Here is a 20,945-nt window from a genome sequence, read left to right as displayed (position 1 = left end):
GAATAGAGGCTGCAACCTCGCACACTCTACATAAACATGAAACACGGCCTACCCCAGAGCCTACAAACCCTACCTCAACAGTCCTAGATCATGAGACCCTCACATCCCAGTGGTCTCCTAGCCCAGCGACCCCCTCAAGTGCTCCCACGCTCTCTTTTCCTCTCAGAGCCCCCAGTGGTCCAACACCCCAAGACCTCGTCCCACTCCTTGCAAACCCTGGTACTCCCATTCTCAATTCGCCCAAACACCAGGATCTCTCCTTCCAGTGCTCCCATATTCTGCAACCCACCTCCCACTCCTTCCAGATCCATGTTACCTCTCCCAATGCTCCCACACCCCAACCTCTCTAATGCTACTACATCACAGAAAACTTTCTCCAGTACACCCAGATCCCAATATTATACCGGGTGCCATTCTCCAAAACTGCCTCAACCCAGAACCTCCATCTCACCAGCACCACACTCGACACTACTCCCACTATTCCCGGACCCCAGAACCACTTCCCACTACTCCCACAGCCAAAGATCCCCTCTCGGATACTCGCAACCCCCAACATGACTCCACTCCTGCCAGATCCAATACTCCTCTTCCAGTGCTCCTATGAGGCTACTCTCCCAGTACTACCAAGCCACATGCCCCTGCCCCCCAATCCTCAGACCTGCTGCTACACGCAGTACCTACTATCAGGAACATTTGTGCTATCATATTTCTATGTATCGGCTTTAAAAATGTAAAATAAAAAATTAACTGCATAGTTAAACATGTACGAATAATCAAGTCCACCCAATAATAAGGAAAAAAGAAAGACTTGCATCGATATAGCACCTTTCACGTCCACCTCATAGCGCTGTACAGCGAATGAAGTACTTTTGGAATGTAGTCACTGTTGTAATGTGGAAAACACAGCAGCCAATTGGCACACAGCAAACTCCCACAAATAACACTGTGATAACGACCAGATAATCTGTTTTTGTTATGTTGATTGAGGGACAAATATTAGCCATGACACCGGGGATAACGCCCCTGCTCTTCTTCAAAATAGTGCCATGGGATCTTTTACGTCCATCTGAGTGGGCAGACGAGGCTTCGGTTTAACGTCTCATCCAAAAGACGGCACCTCTGACACTGTAGCACTCCCTCAGCACTGCACTGGAGGGTCAGCCCAGATTTATGTGCTCAAGTTCCTGGAGTGGGACTTGAACTCACAATCTTCTGACTCAGAGGCGAGTGTGCTACCCACTGAGCCACAGCTGACACTAATTACCAAATTTCCAAAAGGCATTCGACAAAGTACCACATAATAGGTATTATATATGTAAACTTGTATGTACTCTGTACAGCCACCAGAGGGCTCATCCCCTGGAGTCCCAAGGGATCCCATAATCCTTTGGGAGCACAGGTAGTTAAGGAGGCTTCACAGGTTGGAGAGGCACTCTGGAGGCCTGCAATAAAGAGCTAAGGTCACACTTTACTTTGAGCTCACAGTGTTCAGTATGACTCTTTCTCCATACACAACAATTGGCGACGAGATACAGATATCGAACCCAAAGATGCAGAGAACAATGGGCATTCTGGAGAAATTCTCGGTGGGAGATGATTGGGAAACTTTTGTGGAACGACTCGACCAATAATACATGGCCAACAAGCTAGATAGGGAAGAGAGCACTGCCAAACAAAGGGCGATCCTCCTCACCGTCTGTTGGGCACCAACGTATGGCCTCATGAAGAATCTGCTCACTCCAGCGAAACTCACAGAGAAATCATACGATGATTTGTGCACACTGGTCCGAGAGCATTTGAACCCGAAGGAAAGCGTTCTGATGGCGAGGTACCGGTCTACACCGACAAGAGGTCTGAAGGCCAGGAAGTGGCGAGTTATGTTGCCGAGCTAAGACGCCTTACAGGACATTGCGAATTTGAAGGACATTCGGAGCATATGCTCAGAGACTTTTTCATACTTGGCATTAGCCACGAAACCATACTTCGCAAACTTTTGACTGTAGAGACCCCAATCTTGAGTAAGGCCATAGCGATAGCTCAAGCGTTCATTGCCACCAGTGACATAACGAAGCAAATTTCTCGGCACACAAGTGCTGCGACAAGTACTGTGAACAAAGTGATGTTTTTAAATCGTAACATACAGGGCAGGTCACACAGACCTGCAGCTACATGTCCGCAGATGTCTCAGAGTGCACCATCAAGGCCATTAACAACTTGTTGGCGCTCAGGGTTGATCATTGCTTCCATTCATGCCGATTCAAAGAGTACATTTGCAAGGACTGTGTAACAATGGGATACTTCCAATGAGTGTGCAGGCGAGCTGCAAAGCCTCATAAACTTGCAAACCACCATGTTGCAGATGAGAACAGATCCACGGAGGATCACGACAAACCAGAGCCTCAGATCGAGGGGGCAGAGGTACATGGGGTGCACACATTCACCATGAATTGTCCCCCGATAATGCTGAATGTTGAACTAAATGGACTCCCAGTGTCAATGGAGCTGGACATGGGCGCGAGCCAGTCCATCATGGGCAAAAAGACTTTCGAAAGGTTGTGGTGCAGCAAGGCCTCAAGGCCAGTCTTAACTCCAGTTCGCACGAAACTAAGAACTTACACGAAAGAACTGATTTGTGTAATCAGCAGTGCTACCGTAAAGGTCTCCTACGATGGAGCGGTGCACAAGCTATCACTCTGGGTGGTACCGGGCGATGGTCCCATGCAGCTCGGCAGGAGCTGGCTGGGAAAGATACGTTGGAACTGGGACGACGTCCGAGTGCTGTCGCCCACTGACGACACTTCGTGTGCCCAGGTCTTAAACAAATTTCCTTCACTGTTCGAACGAGACATCGGGAAAATCCAAGGAGCAAAAGTGCAGATCCACCTAATTCCAGGGCGCGACCCATCCATCACAAGGCGAGAGCAGTACCGTACATAATGAGAGAAAGGGTAGAGATCGAGCTAGACTGGCTGCAAAGAGAGGGCATAATTTCCTCGATCGAGTTCAACGAGTGGGCCAGTCCTATTGTCCCAGTCATCAAGGGAGATGGCACCTCAGAATCTGTGTCGATTACAAAGTAACTATCAATCGTTTCTGTTAAGTCCTGACTCTAATGTACTGACTTACACGAGACACATGCTGAAGTCAAGGTTACTCAGGATCTGCACCTTTAATTCCAGCTCTCCAGTGCTGCACTTGCCTGAGACCTCCCTTTATATACCTCAGTGAGACAGGTATGGAGTGTCTCCTGCAAGTGCACCCCTGGTGGTAAGGTATGCTTATTGTTACAGGTCATATCCAGTTACAGTCATGCATAGCATGATGAGATACAGTTATATACAGTAATGTGAGATACATGACAGCACCCTCCCCCAAGGTCTTATTGCCTTTATAGATTCAGTCTCTCAGGTGGTCTGCACTCTCGCATGGAGCGTCTTAGTTGTGGTTCAGTTGTTTGCCTTGGTGCATGTTTTTTGTTCGGTGTGATTGCTGGTATCTCGCCTGGGCTGTCTGTTTCATTTGGTGTGATTGCTGGTATCTCGCCTGGGCTATCTGTTGAGACTGCCCTTTGCTCAGGTTGTTCCACCTGTCTGTACACCAGGTGTGGTGTGAGTTCCACATTGTAGTCTGCCTCTGGTTCTTCAGTGTTATCAGTGAATCTACTTTTTACTTGGTCTACATGCCTCCGGCAGGTTTGGCCATTGTCCATTTGTACAACCAGTAGCCTGTTTCCCTCTTCGTCTGTTACTGTCCCTGCAAGCCATGTGGGACCCCAGCCAAAATTTAGCACATACACTTTGTCCCCTATCTCATTCCACCTCCACCTCAAATTTCGGTCATGGTACTCAGTTAGCTTTTGACGCTTAGCCTCAACAATTTCATGCATGTCTGAGAGGATTAACGAGAGCCTGGTCTTTAAGGTTCGTTTCATCAATAGTTGCGTGGCGGGAACCCCAGTCAACGAATGCGGACGAGATCTGTATGTCAGCAGCAGTCGCGACAGGCAGCTCTGCAGCGTGGGACCTTTGGATTCTGAGCATGCCTTGTTTAATGATCTGCACTGCTTGCTCCGCCTGGACATTGGAGGCCGGCTTGAAAGGTGCCGTCTCAACGTGATTTATGCCATGGTCAACTATAAAATTGTGAAATTCTGCGCTGGTGAAACACGGACCATTATCACTGACCAATATGTCAGGAATGCCATGCGTTGCAAACTAAGGCTCTCCACAGTGGTGGAGGTGGTACTCGAGTTTAAAATGGTGCACTCGATCCATTTTGAAAATGCAACAATGACTACGAGGAACATTTTGCCCATGAATGGACCCGCATAGTCTACATGCACCCGCGACCACGGTTTGGTGGGCCAGGGCCAGGGGCTTAGGGGGGGCCTCCCTGGGGGCATTACTGAGTTGGGCACAGATAGTGCACCGACGAACGCAGTGCTCCAAGTTCGCATCAATGCCAGGTCACCAGACACGAGATCTGGCTATGGCCTTCATAAGGACAATCCCCGGGTGCTCGCGATGGAGCTCCCGGACAAATGCCTCCCTGCCTCATAAGGGCATAACTACTCGGCTGCCCCACATCAGGCAGTCTGCCTGTAGTGAGAGTTCATGCATGCGCCTATGGAAGGGTTTGACCTTCCCGGGGCAGGCATCGCAAGCCTCTGCCCAGTCACCGGTTAAAACGCATCTTTTAACTAGAGATAACGTGGGGTCGCTTGTCGTCCAGGCTCTGATTTGGCGAGCCATCCTGGGCGAACCTGTGGATTCAAAGGCATTGGTTGCCATGACCATCCCACAGACCTGTTCGTCGGACCCTTCTGTGGTCGCCAGGGGTAGCCTGCTAAGTGCGTCGGCACAGTTGTCTGTGCCTGGTCTGTGCCTTATCGTGTAGTCTCGTAAGCCGCCAGCATGAGTGCCCACCGCTGAATGCGCGCCGAGGCGTTGGCGTTGATTGCCTTGCACTCAGATAGTAGGGACGTGATGGGTTTGTGGTTGGTTTCTAACGCTAACTTGGCCCCGAAAAGGTATTGGTGCATCTTTTTGACACCGTACACGCACGCGAGCGCCTCCTCAACCATACCGTACCCGCGCTCCGCCCGCGAAAGTGACCTGGAGGCATAAGCAACGGGCTGCAATTTACCCGCATCATTGACGTGCTGTAAAACGCACCCGACCCCGTATGCTGATGCATCACACATAAGGACTAACTTTTTACCTGGGTCAAAAAAGGCTAAAACACTCTTGGAACATAGAAGGTTACGTGCCTTATTGAAGGCGCGTTTTTGGGCGTCCGCCAAAAACCAATCACACCCCTTTCTGAGTAGCACGTGGAGAGGCTCCAGTAGTGTGCTCAAGTTCTGCATAAAGTTCCCAAAGTAATTGAGTAGCCCAAGAAGGGTGCGCAGTTCCGAGACATTCCGGGGCCTGGGTGCCAGGCGAATCGCTTCAGTTTTGGATTCGGTTGGGCGGATTCCATCAGCGGCAACCCTTCTGCCCAAAAATTCAACCTCAGGCGCGAGAAACAGACACTTGGATTTCTTCACTCTGAGGCCTACCCAATCCAATCGACTTAGTACTTCCTCAAGATTGCGGAGATGAGAGTCGGTGTCCCTGCCCGTGATGAGTATGTCATCTTGAAACACAACCGTCCCCAGGATGGACTTGAGCAGACTTTCCATGTTGTGCTGGAATATAGCAGCTGCCGACCTGATGCCGAATGGGCATCGATTGTACCCAAAAAGGCCTCGATGTGTGTTGATGGTGGTGAGTAGCTTAGACTCTTCGGTCAGTTCTTGCGTCATATACGCAGATGTGAGGTCAAGTTTCGAGAAAAGTTTTCCTCCAGCCAACGTGGCAAATAGGTCCTCCACTCTGGGCAGCGAGTATTGGGCCTGTAGGGAGACTCTGTTTATGGTAGACTTGTAATCCCCCCAGATTCGCACGAATCCATCAGGCTTCATGACCGGGACGATGGGGCTTGCCCAGTCGCTAAATTCCACGGGAGAAATTATGCCTTCCCGCAGAAGCTGGTCCAGTTCGTTTTCAATCTTTTCCCTCATCACATAAGGCACAGCTCTAGTCTTGTGATGGACCGGTCTGGCATTCTGTGTGATGTAGATTCTAACTTTAGCCCCTTTGAAGGTGCCCACACCTGGCTGAAAGAGTTGGTCAAAACGGCTTAGAACTGTTGAGCAGGAGGTCCGTTCCTCTGAAGACATGGCGTGAACATCATCCCATTTCCAATTAAGCTCTGCTAGCCAGCTTCTCCCCAACAGGGCTGGGAGATCCCCGGGGACAATCCACAGGGAAAGTCGGTGCACTATCCCTTTGTGTGTGACTGAGAGCATGGCGCTGCCAAGGACTGGGATGATTTCTTTAGTATAGGTCCTTAGTTTGGTGTCGATCTTTGTGAGTTTTGGTCTGTTGCTTTTGTGCGGCCACAGCTGTTCAAATTGTTGAACGCTCATGAGGGATTGACTGGCCCCCCCGTGTCCAGTTCCATGTTGACGGGTATCCCGTTGAGTAGAACCCTCATCATAATTGGAAGCGTCTTGGTGTAAGAACAGTGGACATTGATCGTGTTAACCCGCTGTACCTCGGCGTCCCGTGCACTGTTCCAATCGGTCTTCTGGTCCGCTTTCCGACCTTTCCGATTCGTATACCAGTCAAGCTGCTGTTTTTCTGCACATGCGAGCCAGATGCCCTGTGTAGTTGCAGTTTCTGCAAATGGCATGCTGATATCGACACACTCTGGTTGAGTGCCTTCCCCCACATCTCCAACACAGACCGTGGTCTTCCAGGACAACATCTTGGTCACAGGTCGGAACACAGTCGAGCATCTGCAGAACCTGGAGGAGGTTCTTAGTTGACTCAACCGCGTGGGGCTCAGGTTAAAACGCTCAAAATGCATTTTCCTAGCACCTGAAGTGGAGTTCCTGGGAAGGAGGATTGCGGCGGCCGGCATCAGGCCCACCAACGCGAAGACGGAAGCAATCGAGAATGTACCGAGGCGACAGAACGTGACAGAGCTGCGATTGTTTCTGGGACTCCTGAACTACTTTGGTAACTTATTACCAGATCTCAGCACACTGTTAGAACCACTGCATGTCTTACTACGAAAAGGGGACGGATGGGTTTGGGGCAAAAGCCAAGAAAATGCCTTTGTTAAAGTGAGAAAATTGCTATGCTCAAACAAATTGCTTGTGTTGTATGATCCATGTAAGCGTTTGGTTCTAGCATGTGATGCATCGTCATATGGCGTCGGGTGTGTATTACAACAAGCTAATCATTTTGGGAAACTGCAACTGATTGTTTATGCATCCAGGAGTCTATCTAAGGCTGATAGAACCTACAGCATGATTGAGAAAGAAGCGTTAGCGTGTGTCTATGGGGTAAAGAAAATGCATCAATACCTGTTTGGGCTAAAATTCGAATTGGAAACTGACCAATATATATCCACTTATATCCCTGTTCTCCGAGAGTAAAGGGATACCAACGCATCGGCCCGCATCCAGAGATAGGCGCTCACGTTGTCCGCAAACAACTACGCCATCCGCCACAGGCCAGGCACAGAAAACTGCGCCTATGCTCTCAGTAGGCTGCCATTGCCCACCACGGGGTGGAAATGGCGCAGCCCGCAGATCTAGCCATGGTTGGAAGCATTTGAAAGTGAGCAATCACCCATCACTGCCCGGCAGATCAAAACCTGGACAAGCCAGGACCCCTTATTATCTAGTCAAAAGCTGTGTGCTTCACGAGAGCTGGTGCAGTGTCCCAATGGAAATGCAGGAAAAGATAAAGCCGTTCCAGCGGCGCAAATATGAAATGTCAGGCAGACTGCCTTCTGTGGGGCAATCGAGTAGTAGTCCCCAAGAAGGGCAGAGACACCTTCACCAATGACCTCCACAGTACCCACCCAGGCATCGTAATGACGAAAGCGATAGCCAGATCCCTCGTGTGGTGGCCCGGTATTGATGCAGACTTAGAGTCCTGCGTTCACAGATGTAATACATGCTCGCAGTTAAGCAATGTATCCAGGGAGGCGGCGCTAAGTTTATGGTCTTGGCCCTCCAAACCGTGGTCTAGGGTACACGTCGACTATGCAGGTCCATTCTTGGGTAAAATGTTCCTTGTGGTTGTAGACGCGTACTCCAAGTGGATTGAATGTGAGATAATGTTGGCTAGCACGTCCGCTGGCACTACTGAAAGCCTGCGGACCATGTTTGCCATACACGGCCTACCCGATGTCCTGGTGAGCGACAACGGGCCATGTTTTACCAGTGCTGAGTTCAAAGAATTCATGATCCGTAACGGGATCAAACATGTCACATCTGCCCCGTTTAAACCAGCATTCAATGGTCAGGCAGAGAGAGCAGTGCAAACCATCAAGCAAGGCTTGAGGAGGGTAACTGAGGGCTCCCTGCAGACTCGCCTATCCTGAGTCCTGCTTAGCTACCACATGAGACCCCACTCACTCACTGGGATCCCACCTGCTGAACTGCTCATGAAAAGAGCACTTAAGACAAGGCTCTCTTTAGTTCACCCTGATCTACATGAACAGGTAGAGAACAGGCGGCTTCAACAAAGTACATACCATGATAGCGCAGATGTGTCACGCGAGATTGAAATCAATGATCCTGTATTTGTATTAAATTATGGACAAGGTTCCAAGTGGCTTCCCAGAACTGTTGTGGCCAAAGAGGGGAGCAGGGTGTTTCAGGTCAAACTTTCAAATGGATTCATTCACCGGAAACATTGGGACCACATCAAACTCAGATTCACAGACTATCCTGAGCAACCCACCTTGGACCCTACCTTTTTTGATCCCCAACATAGTGGGGATCACCACCAGTGGCAACCGGCACCACGGTTGACCACGAAATAGAACCCATCATCCACATCAGCCCAGCAGGGTCCAACACACCAGGCAGCCCAGCAAGGCCAGCTGCACAGCAGCCGCGAGGGCCCAACAAATGATTCAACAACACCAGCTTTCACACCGAGACGATCAACCAGGGCAAGCTGGGCCCCAGATCGACTCACATTGTAAATAGTTACACTATTGACTTTAGGGGTGCGGGGGAAAGTGTTGTTTTATATGCAAACTTGTATTTACTCTGTACAGCCACCAAAGGACTCATCCCCTGGAGTCCCAAGGGATCCCATAATCCCTTGGGAGCACAGGTATTTAAGGAGGCTTCACAGGTTGGAGAAGCACTCTGGAGACCTGTAATAAAGGACTAAGGTCACACTTTACTCTGAGCTTACAGTGTTCAGTCTGACTCTTTCTCCATACACAACAATAGGCTTGACAGCAAAGCTGTAGCCCGTGGAATAAAAGGGAGAAGGGTAGCATGGATACAATATTGGCTAAGTGACAAGAAACAGAGAGTAATGATGAACGGTTGTTTTTCGGACTGGAGGAAGGTATACAGTGGTGTTCCCCAGGGGTCAGTATTAGGACCACTGTTTTCCTTGATATATATTAATGACTTGGATATGGGTGTGCAGGGCACAATTTCAAAATTTTCAGATGACACAAAACTTGGAAGTATAGTGAACTGTGAGGAGGATAGTGATAGAGTTCAAGAGGACGTAGACAGGCTGGTGGAATGGGCAGAAACATGGCAGATGAAATTTAATGCAGAAAAGTGTGAAGTGATACATTTTGGTAGAAAGAATGAGAGGAAATATAAACTAAAAGGTACAATCATAAAGGGAGTACATGAACAGAGAGACCATGGGGTATATGTGCACAAATCGTTGAAGGTGGCAGGGCAGGTTGAGAAAGCAGCTAAAAAAGCTTACAGGATCCTGGGCTTGAGTACAAAAGTGTGGAAATGACGATGAACCCGTATAAAACAATGGTTCAGCCTCAGCTGGTGTATTGTGTCCAATTCTGGGCACTGTACTTTAGGAAGGATGTGAACGCCTTAGAGAGGGTCCAGAAAAGATTAACAGGAATGATTCCTGGGATGAAATGCTTCAGTAACGTGGATAAACTGGAGAAGCTGGAGTTGTTCTCCTTAGAGCAGAGAAGATTGTGAGGAGATTTGATAGAGGTGTTCAAAATCATGAGGGGTCTAGACAGATAAGATAGAGAGAAACTGTTCCCATTGGCGGAAGCATTGAGAACCAGAGGACACAGATTTAAGGTGATTGGCAAAAGAACCAAAGGCGACATATAAGAAAAAATCTTTTTTACACAGCGAGTGATTAGGATCTGGAATGCACTGCCTGAAAGGGTGGTGGAGACAGACTCAATCATGCCTTTCAAAAGGGAGTTGGATAAGTACCTGAAAGAAAAGAAATTGCTGTGCTACAGGGAAAGGGCAAGGGAGTGGGACCAGCTGATGTGCTTTTGCAGAGAGCCGGCATGGGCTCGATGGGCTGAATGTACTTCTTCCATGCTGTAACCATTCTATGCTTCTATGAATTACAGTTTCCATGAAAATATAAACACAATCATGGAATTTGACCCAATTCGTGCATCTAGCACATGCCTGCGTCCATTACATTTGAGCCATCCGACTTGATATTGAAAGTATGAGTTAAACCTATAGCTCAAAAATCATGCTTGTATGACAGCAACAAATCACAACTGAGGAGACTGGAGATGTACCAATATGCCTTTAACAAATTGGAATGAAAACTATCAATCACAAGGTTCAAAAACTACCAATGGGCAAACAGTTTCTGAAAGTAAAGAACCGAAGAGAACCAATGCTTACTGGAAATGTTTTCAGCTATCATTTTGTTTTTTCAGTGAGCTCTGGAGCTTACTACTGGACATACAAGAACATAACAAAGACATTAAAAACCTAACATTTACAATAAAATAATTACATTTAGCTATTTCATAGCATTTTGTGTGTTTGAAATATCTTTAAAAATGTTTCCTTCAGAAGCCTGTGCCTTTTTCAGAAGCCTAGAACTTGAGTTCATGGAATTTCTTAGAACCAAATTCTGCATCTTTATACATAGCATGTATGGGCTAACAGGTTTAACAATGAACCCTAATAGTCATATATTGTTCGCTGGAGAATTCATGGGATATCCACCATGTTTTCTCATCTCTTCTGAAGTGGAAAATAATACTGTTAGACCAATAAGTACAGGCTAAAATTACTTGATCAAATTTATTTACAGGTTAAATAAGATACAGAAACCAAAAGACATAGCACAATACTTAATAGCACAATAATAAACTCAGATCACAAGAAGTTAATATACATTTTTTAGAATTATTTATTTGATCTGAAAGCAGCAAGGGTTTTGAATGAAACAGTCAGGGTTGTCTCTTGGAAGACCTCATGATGAGATGTTTTGCGGGGAATATATTATTTAAAATTTACTCAGGGAGTTTGGATGCTTTTGCCAGAACTTGTGATTTATGGCATGGGACTTTTTTCATATTATATCTTTTTCTTTTCAAGTAAATAAACAAACTGAAAGATTTATCGATCCTACACCTTGTGAGGTGAGGTGTTAACGTCTGGCTGTTGCTGTTTTCCACATGGATTCTCCTGATTATGCTGTTTCATGCCTATAATGGATTTCCCTAATGGTACAGTATTTTGTATAGCTTTAGCTGCCTTAAAACAACAACAAAAAAACACTTACGGCAGTTATTTCCCATTGAATATGATGACTAGGTCTAACTGCATGCAGACAGATGCACAAACGGTCACCACATACCAACTTTGTCACAAAACAATTAGAATACTAATGCACACCTTCCATGAACACAGCTGACTGAAGCCATTTTATTCGATTTACCTATAATATCTGTAAGCACATAACATGAAGACACACATTTCCTTATTTATCACAATCTGTTTCTGGTAATCGACATATATTGTTCTGAACTTGCTGTGAGGAGATGTAAGATAATGATTTACATTAACTCATACTCCCTGATTTGTTTTTGCTTCTTTAACTCATGTTTTCATCTATTTTCTCCTGATGAAATGCCTCACCTCCAATTAGCACCTTCCCTAAACAGCACAGTGGAAATCAGGAACTCAACATAGGAAAGGAATTGCTCTGCATGCTATATGTCGCATTGTCATAAATGCATTCATGAAGATTTCCTCTGGTTAGTATTTCTAGAAAAATTGCCCTTTATAAACATGTTTACAATACCGACCAGAGAAATCCTCATGAATGCATTTACAGTATTGCTACACATAGCAACCATAATAATTCTTTGTGGGGAATAGAAACTTCACTTTACCACTCTCTGCCTCATTCCACCAATAGGTTGCACCTGTAAACCATCATGAAAAAATAATTTTGAAAATTGCCGCCTGCGATACTCAAGTGCTCAGGTTATCATCATCATAGACAGTCCCTCAAAATCGAGGAAGACTTGCTTCCACTCAGGTGACTGTAGAGTCCAATACGAGAATTACAGTCTCTGTCACAGGTGGGACAGACAGTGGTTGAAGGAAAGGGTGGGTGGGTAGTCTGGTTTTCTGCACGCTCTTTCCACTATTTGTGTTTGGTTTCTGCATGATCTTGGCGACGAGACTCAGGTGCTCAGCACCCTCTCGGGTGCTCTTCCTCCACTGTCATTGAACTACAGTACGTGGACGACACTTGCATCTGCTCACATTCAGAGGCCAAACTCTAAGTCATTGTCAACATCTTCACCGAGGCGTGCAAAAGCATAGGCCTTACACTAAACATCCATAAGACTTGGTTCTCCACCAACCTGACCCTGCCTCACAGCATTGCCCCAGCAGTCATCAAAATCCATGGCGCGGCCTTAGACGACATGGACTATTTTCCACACCTCGAGAGCCTACTATCAGCAAGGGCAGACATCGACGACGAGGTCCAACACTGCCTCCAGTGTGCTAGCGCAACCTTCGGTCACCTGAGGAAGAGAGTGTTTGAAGACCAGGACCTCAAATCTGGCACCAAGTTTATGGTCTACAGGGCTCAGGTTAACTACATCAGTGAATCATTAACTGAGCCAGGATGCATACAACACACAGTAGAAGCAAAGTTCTGAATGTAACTGTACATGTTGCCTCTAAGAAAGTGTAAGGTCTATTTTTGGTTTTGTTTATAGCTTTGTTTCAACTATATTATAATTTTCCCTACATCCATGTACTGTATCTCCAGAAATATCACATTGGGAAATGCTAAGAATGAGATTTATGATCAATGAAAGTGATACAGACTTCAAACAAATTTAGACATATTTATTTTATCAATTTTTTAGGGTAACATATCCCAAATTAGATTAAATTCTTATCCTAAAATAAGTACCTATCTCTCCCAATCACAGGACTACACCTATTATGTTTGCATTTGATATCTTATTTAGTGCTTGATACTTGTCTGCATTGTCCTTTGAGTAATAAAAAAGGCTTTGAAATCAGTTAGAAAAAAATATTCAAGTTTCCTTTCCTTTCTTTCAAAATCACGTGTAATTAGATGAAACTCAAGATGACATTGGACAGTGTTTTATCTACCATGTAGCTAAATAACTTTAACATTATTAGATCAGTCAATACCAATATTTGTTTCATTGTTACTTGCTTTATATTTTTCCTTTTCCTCTTGTTTTTATACTTCTCCCTACTTGAACTGTCAAGCGCATTAACAGGCTAGAAATTAATGCTGGCAATATTCACAAATGAGTGCTTAGTGTGTGTTATTGATATATTTCTGTCCACCATTTAAATGGAAGCACTAATCAGTTTAATCATTGCTTTGATAAGAAAGGAGAAAGTCTGGCTTCAAACTTAAATTAACTCACATTAAGTCAATCCCCTTCCAGCTATCTTATACTTTTATTAGTTATGCCAAGGAAAGAGAAAGAAAGAGAGATCAACAAATCCAAATGAATGGATAAATGAAAACTACAACAGGAGAGATGGAAAATAAAAGAGAAACTTGTGGGAGGTAATTCAAAGTTCAAAAAGCAAGTGCAGTGGGAAGGATATTAAGCTGCTGGAAACTTACCAATTTAAAAAAACTAAACTGCCCATTATGTGGTTTTCTTCAAGCGACACATTTCTTACTTTCAAACTGAACACCAAATAGATAATTTAGAAAACCAAATACATTTACTTCCAAGCAAGAATACATAATTGCAATATTCCCAGCAAACTTTTTATAAAATGTTGACAAATATATGCCAGGAACCAATTTAAACAGATCTCAATAAGCATACTATTAATATTACTCAAAACTCCAAGCACAAATACATTTATAAACATGTTCATTATACATTATACAATTACGGATGGGATTTGTTCTGCAGTTTTACTTTTATTTTAATAAGACACCACAATAAATAACATACATTAAAATCTTGATTGTTCAATCTGAGTTTTTGGTGTGATCTTAAATATGCAAAGTATTTATTTTATGAGATTTAGTTTAAAAAGATTAGGCTGGCTCATTTGATGGCTCAATGTGTAAATGTACCGCACTTTATGGTATTGATTCAAACGGAGCAGGAAAGCCCCAGGCTCAGTCCTTCATCTGATCTCAGCTGGAACACCATTGCAGATGTTACAGTTAGAGTCCCTTGGTTAAGTGGGGAACAAATCAGCTGGGGTTCCACCTCCTGATCATTACCTAGTGACTCCTGTCGGAAAGTTAATTTGTGTGGATACAGGATTTAGCCTCATCAATGATTCTGCCCCATGGTTGAAGACCCTGTCAACACTTAATTCCTACATTACAACAGTGACTACACTCCAAAAGTACTTCATTGGCTGTAAAGCACTTTGAGATGTCCGGTGATCAAGAAAGGCGCTATATAAATCCAAGTCTTTCTTTAAGTTCACACCTGCAGAATGGCCACTTGGGAGAGGTATTGGAAATCTCCCACTGCTTTCAGAACAGGTCTGGTAAATATTTTAGTTGTGTTAGAGGCCTATGGACTCAATTGTAGGCTTTAAAGTAGTCTGTATAACATTCTGTCATCTGAAAACTCTACTTTCCTAAGCTATAAAATAGACATTGCAAGAAATTAAATGTAACTGTACAGCAGAACTGGTATTTACTTCTGAGGAATTAAATATTATTAGGTCCAACTTTTATTGAGGACTATTGTTTTTCTGAGTTCCATTGCTATTTTATTTATTTTGATATTAGATTTTCACATTGTTCTATCTGGCGCAAAGAAAACAGGTCTGGTGAATATTTTAGTTGTGTTAGAAAACTAAGTTCATGATAATGTAACCTATGGACTCAATAAAGAAAGGTGCACTCTTTCTGTAAAATAGGGATATATAATTAATTTTGGTGAGCTACATTAGGCTAAGGAATTCTGTAAAAAAAAATCAGTCTGAGATTCTCAAATGTTCTGCATTATGACATCAACTACTTTAACTATGCTGCCACAAGAACGTAAGATATCATGGAACAAAGTAAAAGTCTCTTCAACCCATCAAATCCATTTCTTCCATAGATCATGTACAATGAATCTTATCATGGGCACTACCTCACCCATTTAATGACCTGAAGGAAAATTCTGTATAAATACTTTCTGATCTCCAAGAATGTATTTGTGGTTCGTGAAGTGCTTGAATCTAACCAGCACCATGCTCTAACCAACAGTTAACTATCACCACGGCACAATGCAGTGCTTTGTCCAGCAACAAAAACATATGTTTACATCCATTGTATAACATTTCCCTAGCACTGTTTAAGGTAAATGGAATGCATAGTTGGTATTAAGGCTATCAAAGATTTGTACTGAAAACTTTTAGGTCCAAAGCAATTGATGGAACTTCAGATTTTGGCCCAAGTCCACCTGTTAAACATAACGGCTACCAAACTAGGTAAGGAATATAATGTGCTAGAATTTGATATTGAGCTCTAATATTTCTCCACGGAGACCTAATTGAATAGAATAAATCTTTCTCACAAGATAACATTTTATAACACAAATTTCATAGCGAATAGAAATGTACAACGTTTACATCTGTAAATAAAGGATCAGAGTTTTGTGTATTTTTTCTTATTTCTGCTTTTGACATTTTTCCTTTTATGGTCCCTACAGTTTCCAACTAGTTCTTGACAATTGGCAATAGTACTTACTGACTCAACAAGAGATGTCCTAACAAAGTTCAAAGACTATAAACTATGGCCCAGATTTTGCAATAGGAATAATGACGAGGTTATCGGCGCTCACTGTTATTAAAGAGTAAATCGGACTGCAAATTTCGGCGGTCTGCAAAATGCGGAAATCAGGAAGTTGTTGTCCGATTTTTCCTGCTCCTCCACAAGCTTCACTGCACCAGTACCTTTCCGAAAGATTCGGTGTTGAAACACGTGGAAGGGCATCAGGTTGGGATACTTGCATGATAGATACACACTAAACATACCAGAATAAGTCAGGGCTGCCCATTCAAGTGTAAGTAATTTTTTAAAGTGTGATAAGGCTTAATTAGTACCAAACAACCTCTATGACACTGAAAATTTACTTTTACAAATGTGAAATCTCATTCCTTCAGAATTTAATTATTGTTGGAGATTTTTTTTTAATTAAAATTTCATTTTGTTTTATTTTTCCTTTCTGTCTCTTTTATCTCTCCCTTATTCTCATCATTCTTTCCCTCTCTTTATTTATCTTTCTGTACATGATTTTACATTGATTAAATATTCTAACTTACACTTCCTGGTTTAGACTCTGCGTGCCTCAGTAAGGATTCTTCAATCTGATTGGTTGAAGAGACATGCCCTGATCACACAGGTCCCAGATCCCCTGTAGAGGGCTCCGCGTTATTTCGAACTCCCGATGACTGTACTTGCCACACAAAACCCAGCAAAAGTCTGGAAACGTAATAACAGCGAGCGCTGTTCCTTCACCATTGACCGCAAAATCCGGACTATTGTATTTATTAAAATAATGTATTATTTAGAAATCTGTCGGTTAAAATGTTGGTACTATTCTTTGCATGCTCTTGAATCTTGCTAGTCTTGAATGATTTTGGTCCTTTTTAGCAGATTTACTATCACATGCTAGCATTGTGAACATTTAATATTTTACAATTGCAGCAGTGATCACTATTTAAGGCTGTTTTTATTCTCGCCGTTGTGCTGGTTTTTATGTGCTCAGCTTCATTTTGCCTGGTATGAACATTAGTAAATAAAAACAATTCTAGCTCCATTGAGGCAGAAGGGATACCAAATGGCTTCAGTGCATCAGGGGTTAGAAAGGAGAAACATACATATAATTATAGTGAATTTACAGCACAGAAACAGGCCATTTGGCCCAAATGGTCTATGCCGGTATTTATGATCCACACAAGCCTCCTCGCAACTCACTTCATCTCATCCTATCAACATATCCTTCTATTCCTTTTTGTCTCATGTACTTACCTAGCTTTCCCTTAAATGCATCTATGCTATTCACCTCAACCATTCCATTTGGTTGCGAGTTCTAGATTCTCACCACTATCTGAGTAAAGAAGTTTCTTCTGAATTCCCTATTGGATTTATTAACAACTATTTTATAGTAATGGCCCCTAGTTTTGGACTCCCTCACAAGTGGAAACATCCTTTCTACATTTACACTAGCAAAACTAAATTAGTTAGGATTCCCTCTCCTGATTACTAGCCCCTGATCATTGCTGGAAACTACAGATGTTTGGACATTGATTGAGGAAAGGACCATAGGTTATGTTGCTACATACTCCAGCACAAGAGAATAGCTTACGAACACACTGTCTAGGCACGCTTGGCTGAGGTACTGGATGGTGCCTAGTGGCCCTAAGGAACTGGTCCATCTAACTGTATCTCCGCACCCTTTCTGTATCTCCGCACCCTTTCGCCCAGGAGTGAAAACCTTCAAGAAATGAGAGAACTGCAGTGGGGAAAGTGCAGATAAAACTCCATTATATATATTTTGTTTCTTGGGTCAATGTTATGAATCAATACATCAAATATGCTAACAGGAAGGTATACACCACTATGTGCACAATTACAACCTTACTATTCACATCTGTCAGAATTCAGTGTACTCGCTCAGGAAACTTGTGCACTGCATTCTTAACATTTTCAAATTTAAGCATTTAAACTTGTGTCATTATTTTTGACATTATTTTAGCTGTGGAATATTTAAGCTTTCTCTGATGTTTGCACTCATAACGTATCCTGTATGTTTTATTACAAATAATAAAAAATATTTTTTAGCATTAACACCAGTTAATTTTTGCAAGCAGTTGTCTAACTGGACGAACATAGAACTTCTGGTGTGAATCTAGACTACATTGATGGCATCATGCCCCATAATATCATGCTGCAGACTTGTTTTCTATAAATCGGTGAAAAAAGTAATATAGCAAAACAATTAAATAAACAATCACAATTTACCGTCAACAATATGTTGTATGCATTCAATATTCAATAGGATCAAATGAACATTTAGCAATGTTACTTGGTGCACTTTCTGGGGAGGGGGAGGTACTGAAGGGACAAGCTCATATTTGAGTTCAAAATCTCGACAGAGCAATCTGGTGAAATGGATGAAGCCGCCAAAATAAATTCCAATGAAAACTGCAAAATGCGTGGAAATATAAGTTCGTTATTAATTTTAAGATGGACTTATCATTAGTGACTTATGGTTGACTGCATTTTCAGTTAGCTAAGTAATAGTTTAAGCGATTTGTTAATTTGCAACCCTGTTTGCGCCTCGGGAGATTTTACTGCATTAAAGGCGCTATATAAATTAAATATAAATACTAGTTACTGTTGCTGTTTTAGCAGCCCTGCTTTTGGCTATGTCTTTAACAACTTACTCCGGAGGATCATGCCTGAGAGACAAGAGTTCTACTTTTAAAATCCTTTTGATTTTTTAACATTCCCATCTTCAATAATTCTGTAACTGGTGGCGTACAACCTATTTTTCGTGTCCCCCTTGAAAACACACTCTGTTGAAAATTTGGGCTAGTTCGCGTGCGTGGATTGGCCACTGTATTTTGCAACTGGGCATTACACACACCCTTCTAATACCAGTCTGATTTTAGCAGGGAAAGTGGGCTCATTTGTAAAACATCCTTACTTTCCCACAGGACCCACAAAAGATGCTTTGTTGCAACCCAGTATGTTTAGTGGACTGGGGTCAATTGAGCAGATTCGTTTTGCCAAATAATTTCATATTCTCTTTAACCCTTAAAGCATAATTCTTAATAAGTATGCTGTTTTAAACTCTCCTATATAAATCGCGGTATACACATTCAAATTGTAAATCTCCTAAAACCTGGTCAAATATTTAGCTATCCTAAATAGCAAACTCGCATCAGAGATGCCACTTAGTCCTTAGATTAAATGTCAAGCATGACTGCAACTCTTTTGATATTTGAACTTTATCTTGTTTTTTCTTCCAGAGTGGTATGGGCAATGAGCACAGCCCAGAGCCCGGGCGCTGGCGGTGTATCAGAGCGGAGCACTTCTCGTGTTGTCCGGCATCTCGGGGTGAGGAATCCGTGATGCCAATACACACGCCAGCGCGATGCCGATCACTTGTACAACTGCCAGTCCCAACGCCCCGGTAGCGATGTGAAACATGTTGTCGAGGACGAAATCGTAGATTTTCTTGAAACAGCCGTCCTGGTAAATGCCCCGGGCATCTGGGGTGACTGGGTTGTTCTGACAACCCCTCCGCACCGTGCAACAGCTCAGCGGCACCGAGCCGTTTCTGAACTGCTCCTCAGACCAGGGAGAGGGAAGCCAGTCCTTGTAACTGTCCACCCCGCAGCAGTCCAGCGTGCGTTGAATGTCGTCGATAGCGTTGGCCTTTTCCTCGTCTTCTCCGTAGACATGGATGGCTTCACTCAAACCATTGCGAAATCCCTCGGCTATGTCTTTCCTATAAAACAGCCCGGAGAGCCCGGCTGATACTCCCCCGATGAGCACCGCGATCTGGAACACGCCGTATGTCTTGAGAAGGCACTTGTGTTCGATTGCAGCGCTGAAGCACCCAAGGAAGCCCCAGACGATAACGGCAGCTCCCGTGGCCAGAAGAATGGCGGGGGTATTGGGGTAGTCATTGGTGGATAATTCCAAGTAGTTGCCCAGCGAGATCTTCGCCCAGATACCAACCGTGAACAGGGTTAGACCAGCTGTCCAGAAGATGAAGCTGAAAGCCATCAAGGAGAGTTTGAGCAAAGCCATTGCCCCTTTACTGATCTTCACCGGCTGGCAGTGGCAAGAGTTAAAACCCAAGACCTGATAGCTGCAATTTGCACGGGAGGACTCCGGGGCAAGAGATTCCTCGCCGGCTCGGTTTGATTGCTCTAGACAAGTGTCGCTCTGGTAAGCATTGCATTGCACAGGCTCGCAGACGCTGGTGGCATCACTATAGGCTGGTAACTCGCATCCAGCTACAGAGCTCCTGTGGACATACTGGCCGGGATAAGGCTTGGCGAGCACTGCCACACTGGATTCTCGTGGAGATGACCACCTCCTCCCCAGCCCATCGCTCACCAATTCGAGCGACTCCTGCCTTCCAGACAATAGATTCATCCTTGGAAGAGCATCGTATGGTAATTCGTTTCGTATTTCTTAATAGGATGTTAATAATATTCAGAATTTCGCGACATGAAGGATGGCAGTTAAATCACATCGGAAATGGGGCGGAAGGGCACAGCAGTAAAGGCGCTGGATGCTGGTATCGACCAGGAGACGCTTGACTTCTAAATCGGGAGGGGGATGAACCTAGATTTCACCAACACCGCACGGAAACAAAACATATTTGGTAATTGAACTGACCCTGTACCCTACATTGTTTTTAAAATGGCAAGCAGAAACCATTGGTTCAAAGAAACAAAATGCATCTCCTCCGGCTGCCTTTCAAACTGACCTGGTTAGATTACAATCAGTTGAATTCAGGTATAAACACCTGCCAGATTCTGTAGCATCGCTTCTCTCTATGGTATAAATTACAACTCAAGATATAAATCAACGGAG

The 20,945-nt window shown here is 43.9% G+C and overlaps 1 pseudogene; it reads right to left on the bottom strand.

The window, feature by feature from the left end:
• Positions 1-19,412: 19,412 nt before the first annotated feature.
• LOC139278082 (tetraspanin-7 pseudogene) lies at positions 19,413-20,501 on the bottom strand (annotated as a pseudogene).
• Positions 20,502-20,945: the final 444 nt, after the last annotated feature.

Source organism: Pristiophorus japonicus, chromosome 13 (genome assembly GCF_044704955.1).
Source record: "Pristiophorus japonicus isolate sPriJap1 chromosome 13, sPriJap1.hap1, whole genome shotgun sequence".
NCBI lineage: Eukaryota > Metazoa > Chordata > Chondrichthyes > Pristiophoridae > Pristiophorus > Pristiophorus japonicus.
The sequence above is the reverse complement of the archived record's forward strand: the minus strand, read 5'-3'. Positions and strand labels throughout refer to the sequence as shown.